General features: G+C 37.9%; 2 long non-coding RNA genes across 2 annotated transcripts; both read right to left on the bottom strand.

Moving 5' to 3' along the window:
- Positions 1–166: 166 nt before the first annotated feature.
- Positions 167–5,445, bottom strand: LOC126828820 (uncharacterized). The gene is made up of 4 exons (XR_007683242.2): positions 5,358–5,445; positions 2,148–2,219; positions 1,853–1,960; positions 167–475 (listed from the first exon to the last, which is right to left on the bottom strand). It is a non-coding gene; the product is annotated as an uncharacterized LOC126828820 (long non-coding RNA).
- A 1,732-nt stretch (positions 5,446–7,177) lies between these two features.
- On the bottom strand, positions 7,178–10,671 carry LOC126828830 (uncharacterized). Its single transcript, XR_007683265.2, has 4 exons — positions 10,450–10,671; positions 9,489–9,670; positions 8,002–8,276; positions 7,178–7,398 (listed from the first exon to the last, which is right to left on the bottom strand). It is a non-coding gene; the product is annotated as an uncharacterized LOC126828830 (long non-coding RNA).
- Positions 10,672–13,484: the final 2,813 nt, after the last annotated feature.

The following is a 13,484-nucleotide window of genomic DNA, read 5'->3' as shown; positions in this document are numbered from 1 at the left end:
CACAACAGGAGTTGGTAACATTAAGAATCTTAAAGGTGCCAGTCAGTTAAGAAATACCTCTATTACCTGGGGGCTAGCTTATCCATGAACCCTTAGATCAGTAGGTAGTTTTGATGTAAGGGAAAAACATATCAGCCTTTATAATTTAAGGAGAACGCAATGAAAAGTGATTTACATGATTTATTCGTGTTCCTGTGGTCACTGGCTAAACAGATGGTGTTCCTGGCAGAGTAGTGGCTGTTGCTGGCTGAGTAGTGGATGTCACGGGCATAGTAGTAGTAGGCATTGTTTGTGTAGGAATTGGCGTGGTTGCTTGTGGCATAACTGTTGTTTGTGGTGGTGTAAATTTGAGCTCAAAGACAAAATCGTTTCTACATTCAGCTTTAGCCAAATAATCACCGAAGTCGAGTGTAATCTGTGGTAGATTCACCTTAGTTTCGTCGGTTTGGCTCTGTATTTGTTTGTATATATCGTCCTGTAATACAAATTGGAATCAATTTTATAATCTGTCCACCAATGGTTCGTAGTAGCTAAACCAATCTGATTAAAATACAGATCTATATTTCATCCACGGCTTGTAGACGCTCTAGAGGCTAAACTTAATATACGATTGACTTTTAAGTTTAAGTTCATAAGACGAAGAAACCTATTGATTTTCAACGATTTCCGATAATTACTGCCTGAGTAATGCCCCTTGATCACTTTGAAAAATCTTGTGGATGCTCTAGAGACCAAAGTTATCATCCGATTGATTTTAAATTTATACACCGTGCTGACGGTCATGAGGCGATGACTCCTATATATTATCAAGGATTTCCAATGATTACTGCCAGAGCTACCGCCCTTGATTACTTGATTACTTGCAGATGCTGTACAGGCCAAAGTACTCATTCGATTGACTTTAGATTGATACACAGAGTTTAAGGCCTTGAGACGAACAAGTATATTGATTTTCAATGATTTTTGATAACTTGGAACAGCTAAATCCATGATATAAATATTTTGTATATTAAACGTTAGCATGGGGCAGAACTAGAAGCCAAACAAATTCTAATGATTTTCTGATAATTACTTAATGAGATGTTACTCTTAATCAGATTTCAGTGTAATATAAATGTTTGATTGCCGACAAAAGAAAAATATGCGACAACACTTGTTGACTGCCCGGATGATTTAACTGCTCTGGGCGTATGTTTCGTTGCCTGGCAAGCTTTCTTTTATTCTTTCGATGGCGTCTACTATATGAAGATCTGACCGGTTGTAGTGGAAGGTCGCGTCAGAGGTCATGCGAGTGACCTTTGACCCTATGACGTCAGACATTTCATTAACCAATCAGCGTTGACGTTTCTAGTGGGTTACCCTCAGTTCCATGCACCTCACGCCAAAAACTCGCCGTAACAGACCGTTTCATTGGCTAATCCCTAGCATCATCTAACTCTCTCAGATCCTAGTGAAGTAAAGACAAGTAAAACGAAATTTTGGACTTGAAAACGAAACGAAATAGGATCTGTGTTTTAATCAGATTGCAGCTAAATGAGATCCCTATCCTAACACTTGTACGGTGTAAGTTGTAATACAAATAATGTCAGCGGGTATTAGATCCTGATAATATTGTTAACTATCTACCCAAATCAGTGCGAAGTGACAAACACATGCACTGTGTCATGTCAACTTCTATTTGAATCAGTTAATCTACCGGGTCCATCGGAAGGATATTCACGATGCTTGATGGGAGGGGCAGGGACTGTCAGAATGGGGTTCCGGGTGCTTTCTCCCTGGAAAATGTTTAACCCATGTAACAAATATTTGCAGATACTTTGATTGGGTTTATTTCTTCAAGCCGAAGTCTTACCTCTACCAAATATCGGCCTTGCTTGGTCATGAATAAATTTTCGATGAGAGGATTAACTCGAACTAAATAACAATCCTTCAATTGATTGTTTTTTACCAAAAGTAGATTCTGAAATATTAAGATAATAATATTATCCCGAATGTATTAAAACAATCAATGTTAATGTCTAAAAAATATATATATATCAAAAGATCAGAATCATAAAATACAAATATTTCTCAGATATACCATATTTATGCGGCCTTATAAAGATCGCTTTGCGCGGGCGAATTATTGAATTAAAAATATAACTTACGTGTGATTTATGGAATTCAAAGATGACATCTTTAAATCTGTCGACATAGCCCGATGGTTGAAACAACAAACCCTGTTTAAAAATACAAACAAAAACATGGATATTGTCAAGTTATATGACCAGGTAGGAAGCGGTAAATTCTATTTATCAGTTTAATCTGTAACGTATATACAACTTGAAATATGATCTTTAAACATACATTATGCAAGAGCTAAATCTGTCTATTGGAGGTCTTTCTTTAGGCCTGAAATGTTATGTAAATTATTAATTAGACATTTTATTAACTTATCCAGACCATAATCAGGGGCGTACATAACGATTTTGTTTGGGGGGGTGTTTAGCCAAAATGCGACCGACTGATGCCCATACCCCTAGTACGAGTGACGCAGTCAGGAACCGAGCACCACAGGTGCGAGTTTTGTAGGGGCCATGTGCAGTAGCGGATCTAGATGGGTGGGGGGGTCCAAATCTAGGGCGCCACCCCAGCCACAATCCCACCCACAATGAATGTCAACAAAATACTGGCTTTAACGTAAAGCGCCCCGGTAAAACATAGATGGTATTGTATAATTATAATTATATAGTTGTTTGCCGATCGTTGTCTCGCTGGAAAGCAGTTTTATTTAAGTTGACATAAAGTTTATGTCATATATGATTGTGCCTATAACACTGAGCAACCTGAGAAAATTTTGAAAAATTGAGTCAATATCTTGGCGTTTGAGGTCATTGCTGGGAGAAAGTCTTGTGGACGAGAGGACCAGAAATGTGAGTCAATTAGACAAGATCTGCCCCCTGTCAATTCCGCCTGTTTTGCAAGAGTTGACAGAACTTTTGTATAGTCTGACGCCCCACGACTCACACACCAGTGCCAGTGGTATTACTAACGTAACTAGGCAGTTCAGTATAACCGTGAATATGATAGTGGTGAGACAGTATAAGACAACAGAGGAGTGGAAGAATGATGTTATAATGGAATCGAGCGCCGCAGGCGCGAAAAAATTTGAGATGTGTAACCGAGCTTTTAATTTTTGGGACTGGGCCTGACAATTTTAGTCAAATTCATGGCAAATGGATCCAAATTCTCGTTAACGAGAGGATAAGAAATGAGACAGAATCTTGAGGCCTATCTGTCAATGTTGCCTGTTTTGTGAGAGTAGAACTAACAATTCTACAGTCTTTTGACCCACGACTCACTCACTAGTGGTACTACTAACTTGGTTATTCACTGTAACTGTGAATATGATAGACATGAGATAGTATAAGACAGAGAAGGAGTTGAAGAATGATGGCATAATGGAATTGAACGCCGATATGTTACTGAGCTTTTAATTTTTGAGGACTGGGCCTGAGGGCACTTTACCTCAATGGGGCGCTTACTTGGTCTCTGAAATGCCCTGGACTTTGGGGAGAGATTTTGCAGAATTCTGATGGTCAGAAAACACCCCATTAATTCATTTAGTCTGAGACCGACTGCGGTGAGCACTTTTTTTTAGACCGACTATTCTTTTGCCATGGGGTGAAAAACATTTTTTTCATACATGATTATTCGACAAGGTTATTTTGCGTGAGTAGAGTGACGTGTGCAGTGAGCACTTATTTTGATACCGACTGCTCATATCTTACGACCGACTGCACTGATTTTGCGACCGACTAGTATTTGGGATGTATTCTGGCATTATTTGTTTACCTCATTAATTCATTAAGACGGCGATGCATAATTTTGAGACCGACTATTTTTCTCCCTGGGGTAAATTTTGTTCTTAGACCTACATACTCACAACAGAATAAGAGTGAAACACATTAAGTTGACAAGGTTATTTTATACTAAAGTTTTGCGTGAGTAGCGTGACGTGTGTAGTGAGCACTTATTTTGATACCGACTGCTCTTATTTTGCGACCGACTGCACTGCTTTTGCGACTGCTCTTATTTTGCGACTGCTCTTATTTTGCGACCGACTGCACTGATTTTGCGACCGACCATAATCAACTCTAGATTGCATCGCTAGCCTGCGATCTTAAGTGGATTGTGAGCCGATTTACTGCATAACTTTCCTTCTCGATTTAACGATTAAATGGATAATCGAGACTATGCTGTTTATCGTACTGACTTTAGTAATGATGACCGAGGCTAGGCAGAAATTTCATTCGCTTAGTTCTTGGTTCATAGTGGATCAATTTGAATGAAATTTTCAGCAAATTGCCTTTACATTATCTAGTTTTTAACTATTATAGTGAGAACTGCCAACTCGTTATCGAATCTCCCATAATGTATCTTTAAGTAGCATTTATTAATTGAGAAACACATTACCTAAACACAATTTTTATGGGAAACAATCACTGGTTTTATTATATAAGCACGACATTTCGACAAGAATCAAGTACAAATGAAACCTTTTGCTTATATGATAAACACATTGCACGTACAAGTTGTGTTCTGTTATATGAGTTCTTAAAAATTGCATAGAAATAAACAGTCGGTTCTAAACTTGTCGTGACCACAAAAATATTTATAATTTCCGTGCGACATTTGCATTTTACAAAAAAAATATCAAATTTTCCATGCGTAAATCGATTATTCAACATTTAAAATCAACATGTCAACAGTAAATAATCTCCCAGTATGGTTTCAGTTGGATTAAAAAGCGACTCATCTCAAGATTTCAACGAAACTCATCGGTGTTGTTGGATTAGATTCATTATATTCCGTCTATATTATTCTGATCTCGGTGGCTAACATCTGCGAAAGTTCCCAGTTCTTTGACACGTGTACAGTCTACAGTGTGCTATTTTCCAAACCAAAAGACGTTTGATTTCTGCTTTTAAAGAGTAAAATTGCCCATAGTGCCCAAATTGGATGTTGGGGGCCTGACTAACGAATCGTTATTTCTGAATATTATCCATATAACATTAAATCCGATTGACTAGTCTTTCTTCATCAGAGCGACGTCCAGATGGTACCCACCCACCCCTTGAGTATCCAATGATTTTTTTTCAACTATCCCACGATCATAGACCGTCTCATTCTATTGGGCAATACATACAGATTACCAGAGCAAGCAACTACAGAACAGCCGGTACATCCGAAATATTAGCTACCATGTCAAGAGAAAAAGAAGAACAAAGCGGCAAATTATGTCGGATGTTTTGGAAAGAGTACGGATACCCCCTACCCTGGAGATTGTTAATGGAAGTATATATCCAGATCCTTACCAGGTTGGATCCAAACAAAGCCAAGAGTAACAGGAGCTTCATGGTGGTCTTACGAGGTAGCCTACTATTGACAGAAAGAAAGATTTAAGCAGGTCTAAACCAAGGAAGATAAAAACGTGCTCGTCATCTCCTGAGTTATCTTATCTCTAGAACATGTCTGGGAAGAGACGGGTGTGTACTTAGGTTAGGATTAAGCTATTGCATAAGGAACCTTAAATTTAAAAATATATATAAACAAAAATCCTTTTTTTTCAAACTGCATTCAAATTAAACTGTTTCAATGGCATTTAGTAATTGAACTAGAGTATACAGGTCACAATTCTATGGAATACAATTACTGCTTATTACTGAGCGACGTTTCGATAATGACTAGAGAAGCCTAGTCGAAACGTCGCTCAGTAATAAGCAGTAATTGTATTCCATAGAATTGTGACCTGTATGCATTCAAATTATTTATTAATTCTTACTGAAGGTGATAATCCTAAAATAAAAATAAAACTTAAAGGTAGTATAGTAATATTTTTTTAGAGCAAATACAGAATAACTGATTCGGAAATGATATGCAAAGACAATGACATGTCCCGCTTTTGCCACTAAGGTAAACCATAACGAATCCGCATCTCTCTGTAATGATTAAAATGTTGTCAGATATAGGCAGCGTACATCTCCTGAGAGTTTCTACCTAACGGGAGGTATCAGTTCCACCAAAACCAAAACAAAAAGCTGCATTCTAAAAATTCTATCGTCGCCATCGGGACATTATTGATAAGTACTAAATATCCCTTCTTTAAATCTTCGTTACGCATCTACGGTAGCAATGACCTGGGTGTGAAAATTATATTTGGAATGTGTTTAACCAGTTCTATCACATAAAGGACAATATTGGTGTCAGATATTATCACATATGAGACAGAACTGGTTAAACATAATCAAAATATAATTTTAGCGCAGAGATCATTGCTACGATAGATTTAAAGTAGTGCAGGGGTGACAAAAGAAATTTGTTTATATCCTGGTTTGGATTGCTTATATCAGGGCAAATTTACAATAGGCCCCATGATATATTTTGACCTAGGACCCCACAAAGCCGTACGTAATCCGGCCCTGTGTGTGCTCTATATATCTTCACTGCATACTTTTCGTGTACCTAATAACATGGATTTACGTGGGGTTCTTCCATTCAATTTTACAACTAAAGATTTAGTTGTCCTGATATCGAAAAATTATCATTTTCATTGCAGTGCAAAAGGCTCTAATCCACAAACTCCACTTTCCAATTTAAAGATACATTATTGGAGATTAGATAAAGAGCTAGCAGTTCTCACTATTATAGTTAAAAACTAGATAATGTTAACGGAATTTGCTGAAAATTTCAGTCAAATTGATCCACCCTGAACCGAGTATTTAGCGATTGAATTTTGGGCCTAGCCTCGATCATCATTACTAAAGTAGGTACGATAAAAAACATAATCTCGATTATCCATTTTTGATTTAATACGAACCAGCAGAACGGGTTCTAATCCAGTAAATATCACAGACTAGCGATGCCATCGAGAGTTGATTACTGTCTGGATAATTTAATTAATGTCTAATTAATAATTCAGATAACATTTCAGGCCCAAAGAAAGTCCTGCAATTGGCAGATTTAGTTCTTGCATAATGTATGTTTAATCAAACAAAATTAACGGACTGACATACACGTGCGAAGACAATATACAACCACTGCTCGTGTCAACATTTTAACATAAAGGGTTTCCATGAATATTTTTATTTGACCTTTAATACACAACAAGTACATTAACAAACGATATTATTCAAGAGTATCAACTGACTATAATGTACTGCTGTTGTAATTGCTGAAATTCCGGGATTTATGACAAACTTGTTGGTTACCATCAAATCTCATCATTAATACACATAATCGTAGTCGAGGGGTTTATAACCAATTCCGGATGGAATTAAAGGTACGAAGCTCTCTTTGAAAATATCCTGGGCATCTTGTGGACAAAATCTAATCAAGTATCGGATATGTACAACTTGACTAAAAAAACAAAAAAACAAAATGGCGTTAATGTAAATGTTTATAATTGTATCGTTATTGTACATTGCAGATTAATTGCACTTGAGTTAGCTTGAATCTAATGCTTAATATAGCGATAAGTGACGTATACCATGTACAAGGCAGGGTGTGCCCACACTTTCTAGAATACCTGATACCACTTTCTGTGCTGTGTGAGGAGTTGATATAACGTTTCAATGGTATTGAGTGCTCTATTGTCATTAGAAATACACTGACTAGGGGAATCTAGATTGAAATATCCTACGGAATTGTCTGGACCGGCACCATGCTTGTGGCAGTGCCGTGACTCCGAATTGCTATAAAGCACGCCCGGGTGACCCAATAAAATAGATTTAAATACCCATAAACACTCCCGTACATTGCTTATCAGAAAACGCGAAGAAAAGCACACTACAGCCCGATTGATTTCAGTACCCATTATTATACATACGTTTCTTCGGTAAAAACAATTTAGGACTGGCATCTCTATAGACGCTAAAAATAAAATATTTAATTATCCCAATAAGTAACGTTATGTTGGAAATTGTAGCACATAACAAATTGGGAGTAAAATAATTAACTTACGCTCGTTTAAGTCTTAAGAGACCACCATCGTTAGTATCTCCAAGTATTGATTCTATTAGAGCAACATTGTCCGTAGGATTCTTTATCACCTCACAGAACTGTTTATTCTGCCAGTAGCAGTCATCGGGTTTAATATCGCCTTGCTCAATTCCCGTCAGAGCATACGTGGCCTGGTTGTCAAGGATGAGACATCGAGTGCTTGGGTTATCAAGGTAGCTGACGTCAGCAAGACGTTTGGTTTGGCATTTCCGAACATTATCAAGATAATCAATGGCCTGAAAACAATAAATCAATAATTATACACCCGTTAAAGATGTATTAGAACTGTCAATATAAATGTATTTAATTTCATACAATATCATATTCAGAAGAACACTACTGGGGCCTGTTTCACGAAATTTTAACTAAGATAAAATCCAAATTTTAGTAATTTGATTGGATAATATTAGATTGATTTTAGTGCTTAGCCAATCAAAATTGAAGTATCTACTAAAATTTGGTTTTTATCTATAGTTAGGATTTTGAGAAATAGGGCCCAGTTTAGTAATTATATAAAGTTGAAGCTCTACTACTTTATGCTGGATGTGTGAAATGGGTGGCCGAATGGTTAGCACGTGCGCGCTGTATCATAAGGTCTGTCATTGAGTCAACTGGCGTGGTTTCGAATTCCCGGTTGTACGTGACAAGGAGTAGGGGTACCTGCCCAGCCTCGTGGGTCCTCCGGTTTCCTCCCACTGCTAAAGACCCCTACGCGCAAGCGAATTATTGAAATAAAATTAAACCATATGTTAGTCCCGAAATGACCTAGTCTGTGTCGAGTGGACGTTAAACCATTTTTTGTGGAGGGGGATGACCGAATGGTTAGCACGTGCGCGCTGTATCATAAGGTCTGTCATTGTGTCATCTGGTGTGGTTTCGAATTCCCCGGTTGTACGTGACAAGGAGAAGGATTGCCTGTCCAACCTCGTGGGTTTTCTCCGGGTCCTCTGGTTTCCCCCCATTGATAAAGACCCTTACGCGCAAGCGAATTATTGAAATAAAACTGAACCATATGTTAGTCCCAAAATTACCAAGTTTGTGTCAAGAGGACCTTAAACCCCATTTCTCTCTCTCTCTCTCTCTCTCTCTCTCTTCCTTCATTTATCTCCAAACATATACAAAAAATGCATCCACCTCTCCCCTCTTATAAAGATCGGTCTAACCTCGGTAGTTTTCCCACCACTTATATAGACTTGTTTAGACTCTTATGTTTTCTTCCACTTATACAGACATTTATCCGCAAGCAAATTATTGGGTCTTTGCCCGGAGATAATGTCTTGGGATGACCTTCCTTCAGCCACCGCCCCCTCCCTTCGTTCTATCTGAGAGTCTGTGACTTTAATTATACTGTACAATATTACGAGACTGCATTATTTCCATCTCTGATCTTTTTGTCCCTTCCAACTGCCACCAGAACCTGTTGGAGATTAATAAAACTGTTTACTCACTGTTCTACTGAATCGTCCCAGAAAGCCCAGGAATTGTGAGTTGAAGCACCAGATTTCCACCGTATGCAAGCTCCAGTCAGGATCGTTCAAACAACTACGTTCCATTTCATTATAACAATCATAAAACCTACAACTTCCTTGGTTAGCATATTTCTCGCACAGCCCTGGACTAACGATATTTTCTGTAAAAGAACATAAGTATGCTTGGGTATACTATAATATTTATAGGAAATGAAATGAAATGAAATGGGGTTTAACGTCCTACTGTTCTGCTAAGAACTGGGCTAATGAAAACGGTCCATACTGTGTGCTATGAGGGAAATTTTGCCCACACAGCGACACTACGGCCTACTCTTACATCAAATTCCAACTGTCAAGGGATCTTTTACGCGCACCCCAACGTGAACACGGGACCTCGGTTTTTCGTCCCATCCAAACGACTAGACGGCTATCCTTGTCAGGCCCTCCGTCCTGCATCCGGAAAATCCGAATGAACTTTCTCGGCCAATGCAGAGGTCGAACACCCAACCTCCAGGCTAGCGAGCCAGCGTCTTACCCATATAATTAAAGGATATATTATCTATAGATCAAACATTATACGTATGCATATAGAAGACAGTATCTATAATTGATGGTATAATAAAGTGAGAATTCCAAAAAGAAACGATAATAAACAAAACAAAACAAGTTTTTTATAATATACGTAAGGACTTTACATATGTATATTATCAGTCAAGGATAACACTAGACGCTGCCTTTAATAGGTGATATTACAGATAATTCATAATAGAACAACCACTTCGGGATATCCCGATGAACTTTCTCGGCCAATGCAGGGATCGAACATCCGACCTCCAGGCTAACGAGTCAGCGCCCTACCCACGTGGCTCCGTGGTATTAGGAGTTCAAGAAAGAAGGAATATACATCAAAACGACTGCCATAATAATCTAATGGTCTTACCACGGTTTACTCTGTTCCGTACAAAATTTGTCCAGTCAAGTGATATGGCTGGTCGAGGCAGCCAGATAGCCACACATAAGATGACTGAAGCAATTACAGCCTTCATGTTCCACAGGTCCGACAGATAACTGCACAGGTCGCTAAACTCCAATTAGAACTGGCTTGCAACTAGTCTTTTATATAAATTTAATGCTGCATCATTTATAAAAGTTCATATAAGCTAATGAGTTGACGTGTATATGTTTAGTTGACAAAAAGATCTCTTGATAAACTTAAGATCTAATTATCTTCATTAAAATTCAGCTCATTTCTCCAACTTATATGTCATTTATATACGATATTTATTTTAACAATCCCACGATAAGTAAAAATATATAGTACGGCTGTACTCTTACCGTTTCGTCATTACCACGAACTCGGAAAATAAACAATATATGGTAGCGTGTGGGTCGCAAACGTCATAGTGGTCTATATTTTACACTTTCAACTATCTTGATAATTTAAACCTTCAGTTTATTATGGCGGCATAACTATATAGTGAGGCAGATTCCACACAAATCTTCTTCGTAACACTACAGTAATTATACCTATATAACCATTTCGCACCTAAAACATCGTCATTATCAGGGACGTAGTATAAAAGCACCATAATCTCCTTAGTGACCCCTTCCCCCGGCCCGCCCCCTTCATATTATCTCCTCCTCGATATCCCTTATAACCCTTCCCTAGACAATGCTTATCATTTGAAAAGGTAAACTGATTACTTTGTTATATTTCTTTTTCGGTAAAGCTTTGCAGTCTCTGCGGGTGTATTTATATGACAATATCATTGAAACATTGCAGTTAATAAACCCAGTGAATGTTATCCATAAAGCTGTCTGATATTATAATATGTTTGTTATTAAGACATGTAAGCTTTATTTTCGACTTGGTTATATCAATATTGATAAAAATACATTAAATTTATTTGTTAGGTCCATCTAGGCAGTAGCTATTATTGAAAATAAAAATGAGTACATCGAAGGGCTATTAAATATGCATTATGTAAGAGCTAAATCTGCCTATAGCAGGTTTTTAATTTGGCTTCAAATGTCATATAAATTACTATTTCACTGCACTCGCTTAGTATTTTTTAAAATGTTTCATAGCTGGAGACATTCATACATTTCAGAAGCTATACCATTTGGAAAATGGGTTCAAAATATATCGAACATCATGACGTCTGTGTCACGAAACAGTAAAAGTACAAGGGAACCTTGGTTGTTGTTTTTTTTATGTCAAGTCGCTAAAATAAACATAGCAAATCAATGCCATTTACCCGGAAGTTATGAAGAGAATTTAAATAAAGCAACAACTTATCAACAAACACAAAACATGTCCACGATAATTTCACGGTTCCAATTTCCGTCAATTAGTTTGCAACACGTGTTGCAAGTCTATTAGTCTGCCGCGTTATAAAACTACGATCCAAGTAAAAGCTCTGTCCTCTATCAAAAGACTGTCAAGATGTAACTTCCAACTGAGGAACATAAAGATTACTCTTGCTTCAGTTATTTTATGTGTAGCTGTCCGCCTGCCCCAACCAGGCGTATCACTCAAATGGACAAACTATGTACAAAGTACCGTGGTAAGATAATTATGCCATGCTACTTAGAGTTATATTCCCCATTTTAGGAGACCGGGTGCCACTGTGCATTTTTGGGTACGGAAACTATATATTTTCTATCTCGCTCTCGATCAATGCATCTTTAGTATCCCATTGGTATTGCCCCGTTCAACTCTACAAACCCATGGGTCCATTCACGGGGGAGAAACATAGTCAAAGTATCCGCCCTTGATTATTGTGTTATTTTTATCGACAAATCAGAAATAGAAAGCGCGCGGACGAAAGGAAGTAACGCGCATTTTGTTGAAACTAGAATTGTCAAAATATTTTAGGACATCCTTTTGTCTGCATGTCACTTCTTTGATATTAAACTTTCTCATAATCGAAAGCACAAGCGGCTTTATTGTGGTAAAATTAAACAATGATGTTAAGACTGGTATGTAATCTGTTTTTTGATTGGTTCGTAGAAACAACCTACGTGGCCAATGAAAGCATCAAAGGGCGGATAATTTGAATTCGTGGACACCCCGTGAATGGACCCAAGGGTTAGTGAAGTAGAACGGCCCGACGCCACAGGGATACCGAGACTGCGATCAATGTTGAATGTATACAAATAAATATAACCTTTACAAACTATCCGATTAAATGATAAATGATATGACGTGTTCTCTATAAAAGCCTGCTGTATGCAAAATTGTCAAATTTTTCGTTGAACAATTATACAACTATACACCAGAAAAAAAATAACTAAACATCCCTAAGCCCGTAGACTTTTTTGGAAAAAAAGAAAAGAAAAAGAAAAGAAATTAAAGAAATTACCAATAACTTTTTTTTTAAAGATAACGTCGTTTGTCGTTTTAACTGTCAGGCATTAACCGACCGCGGAGACAAGGAGAATAATTGACGCATACCATTGAAATTTGGTATTTGAACAATTTGTTGCTGGGTGTACAGGGAATATTCAATATTAAGGTAGGTAAAATGTTTTCACAAATTACCTATTTATAATTTTATAAAATCACATCTACCTATATGGCTAGCTTGGGGGCCGCGGGTTCGATCCCAGTGTTGGCCGTTCCCCCTTGTCAGTTGTGCTTGACGTAGGTCCCGTGTACATATTGGCGTGCACGTAAAAGATCCCTTGGCAGTCGGAATTCGATGTAAGAGTAGATCATAGCGCTGCTGTCCGGGCAAAATTTCTCTTTGTGTCTGTGTGTGTGTTTGGGGAGGGGGTCCTGGACGTCACGGTAAGCTCTGCTCCTCCCCCTCTCGCAAACGACCGGCAGAGCCGACTGTAATCCGGTTTTTTTTTTCGGGCATTTCAGGTTCTGTCCGCCCTAATATTCAACGAGCCAGATGATATTTATCGATACGTAAGTCGTTTAGCTTATAAAAGGAGTTATTTCCCTTGTATATAATATTGCACTAT

The sequence above is a fragment of the Patella vulgata genome, chromosome 7 (genome assembly GCF_932274485.2).
Source record: "Patella vulgata chromosome 7, xgPatVulg1.2, whole genome shotgun sequence".
NCBI classification, from domain to species: Eukaryota; Metazoa; Mollusca; class Gastropoda; family Patellidae; genus Patella; species Patella vulgata.
Note: the sequence above shows the minus strand (reverse complement) of the source record. Positions and strands in the feature narration are given on the sequence as shown.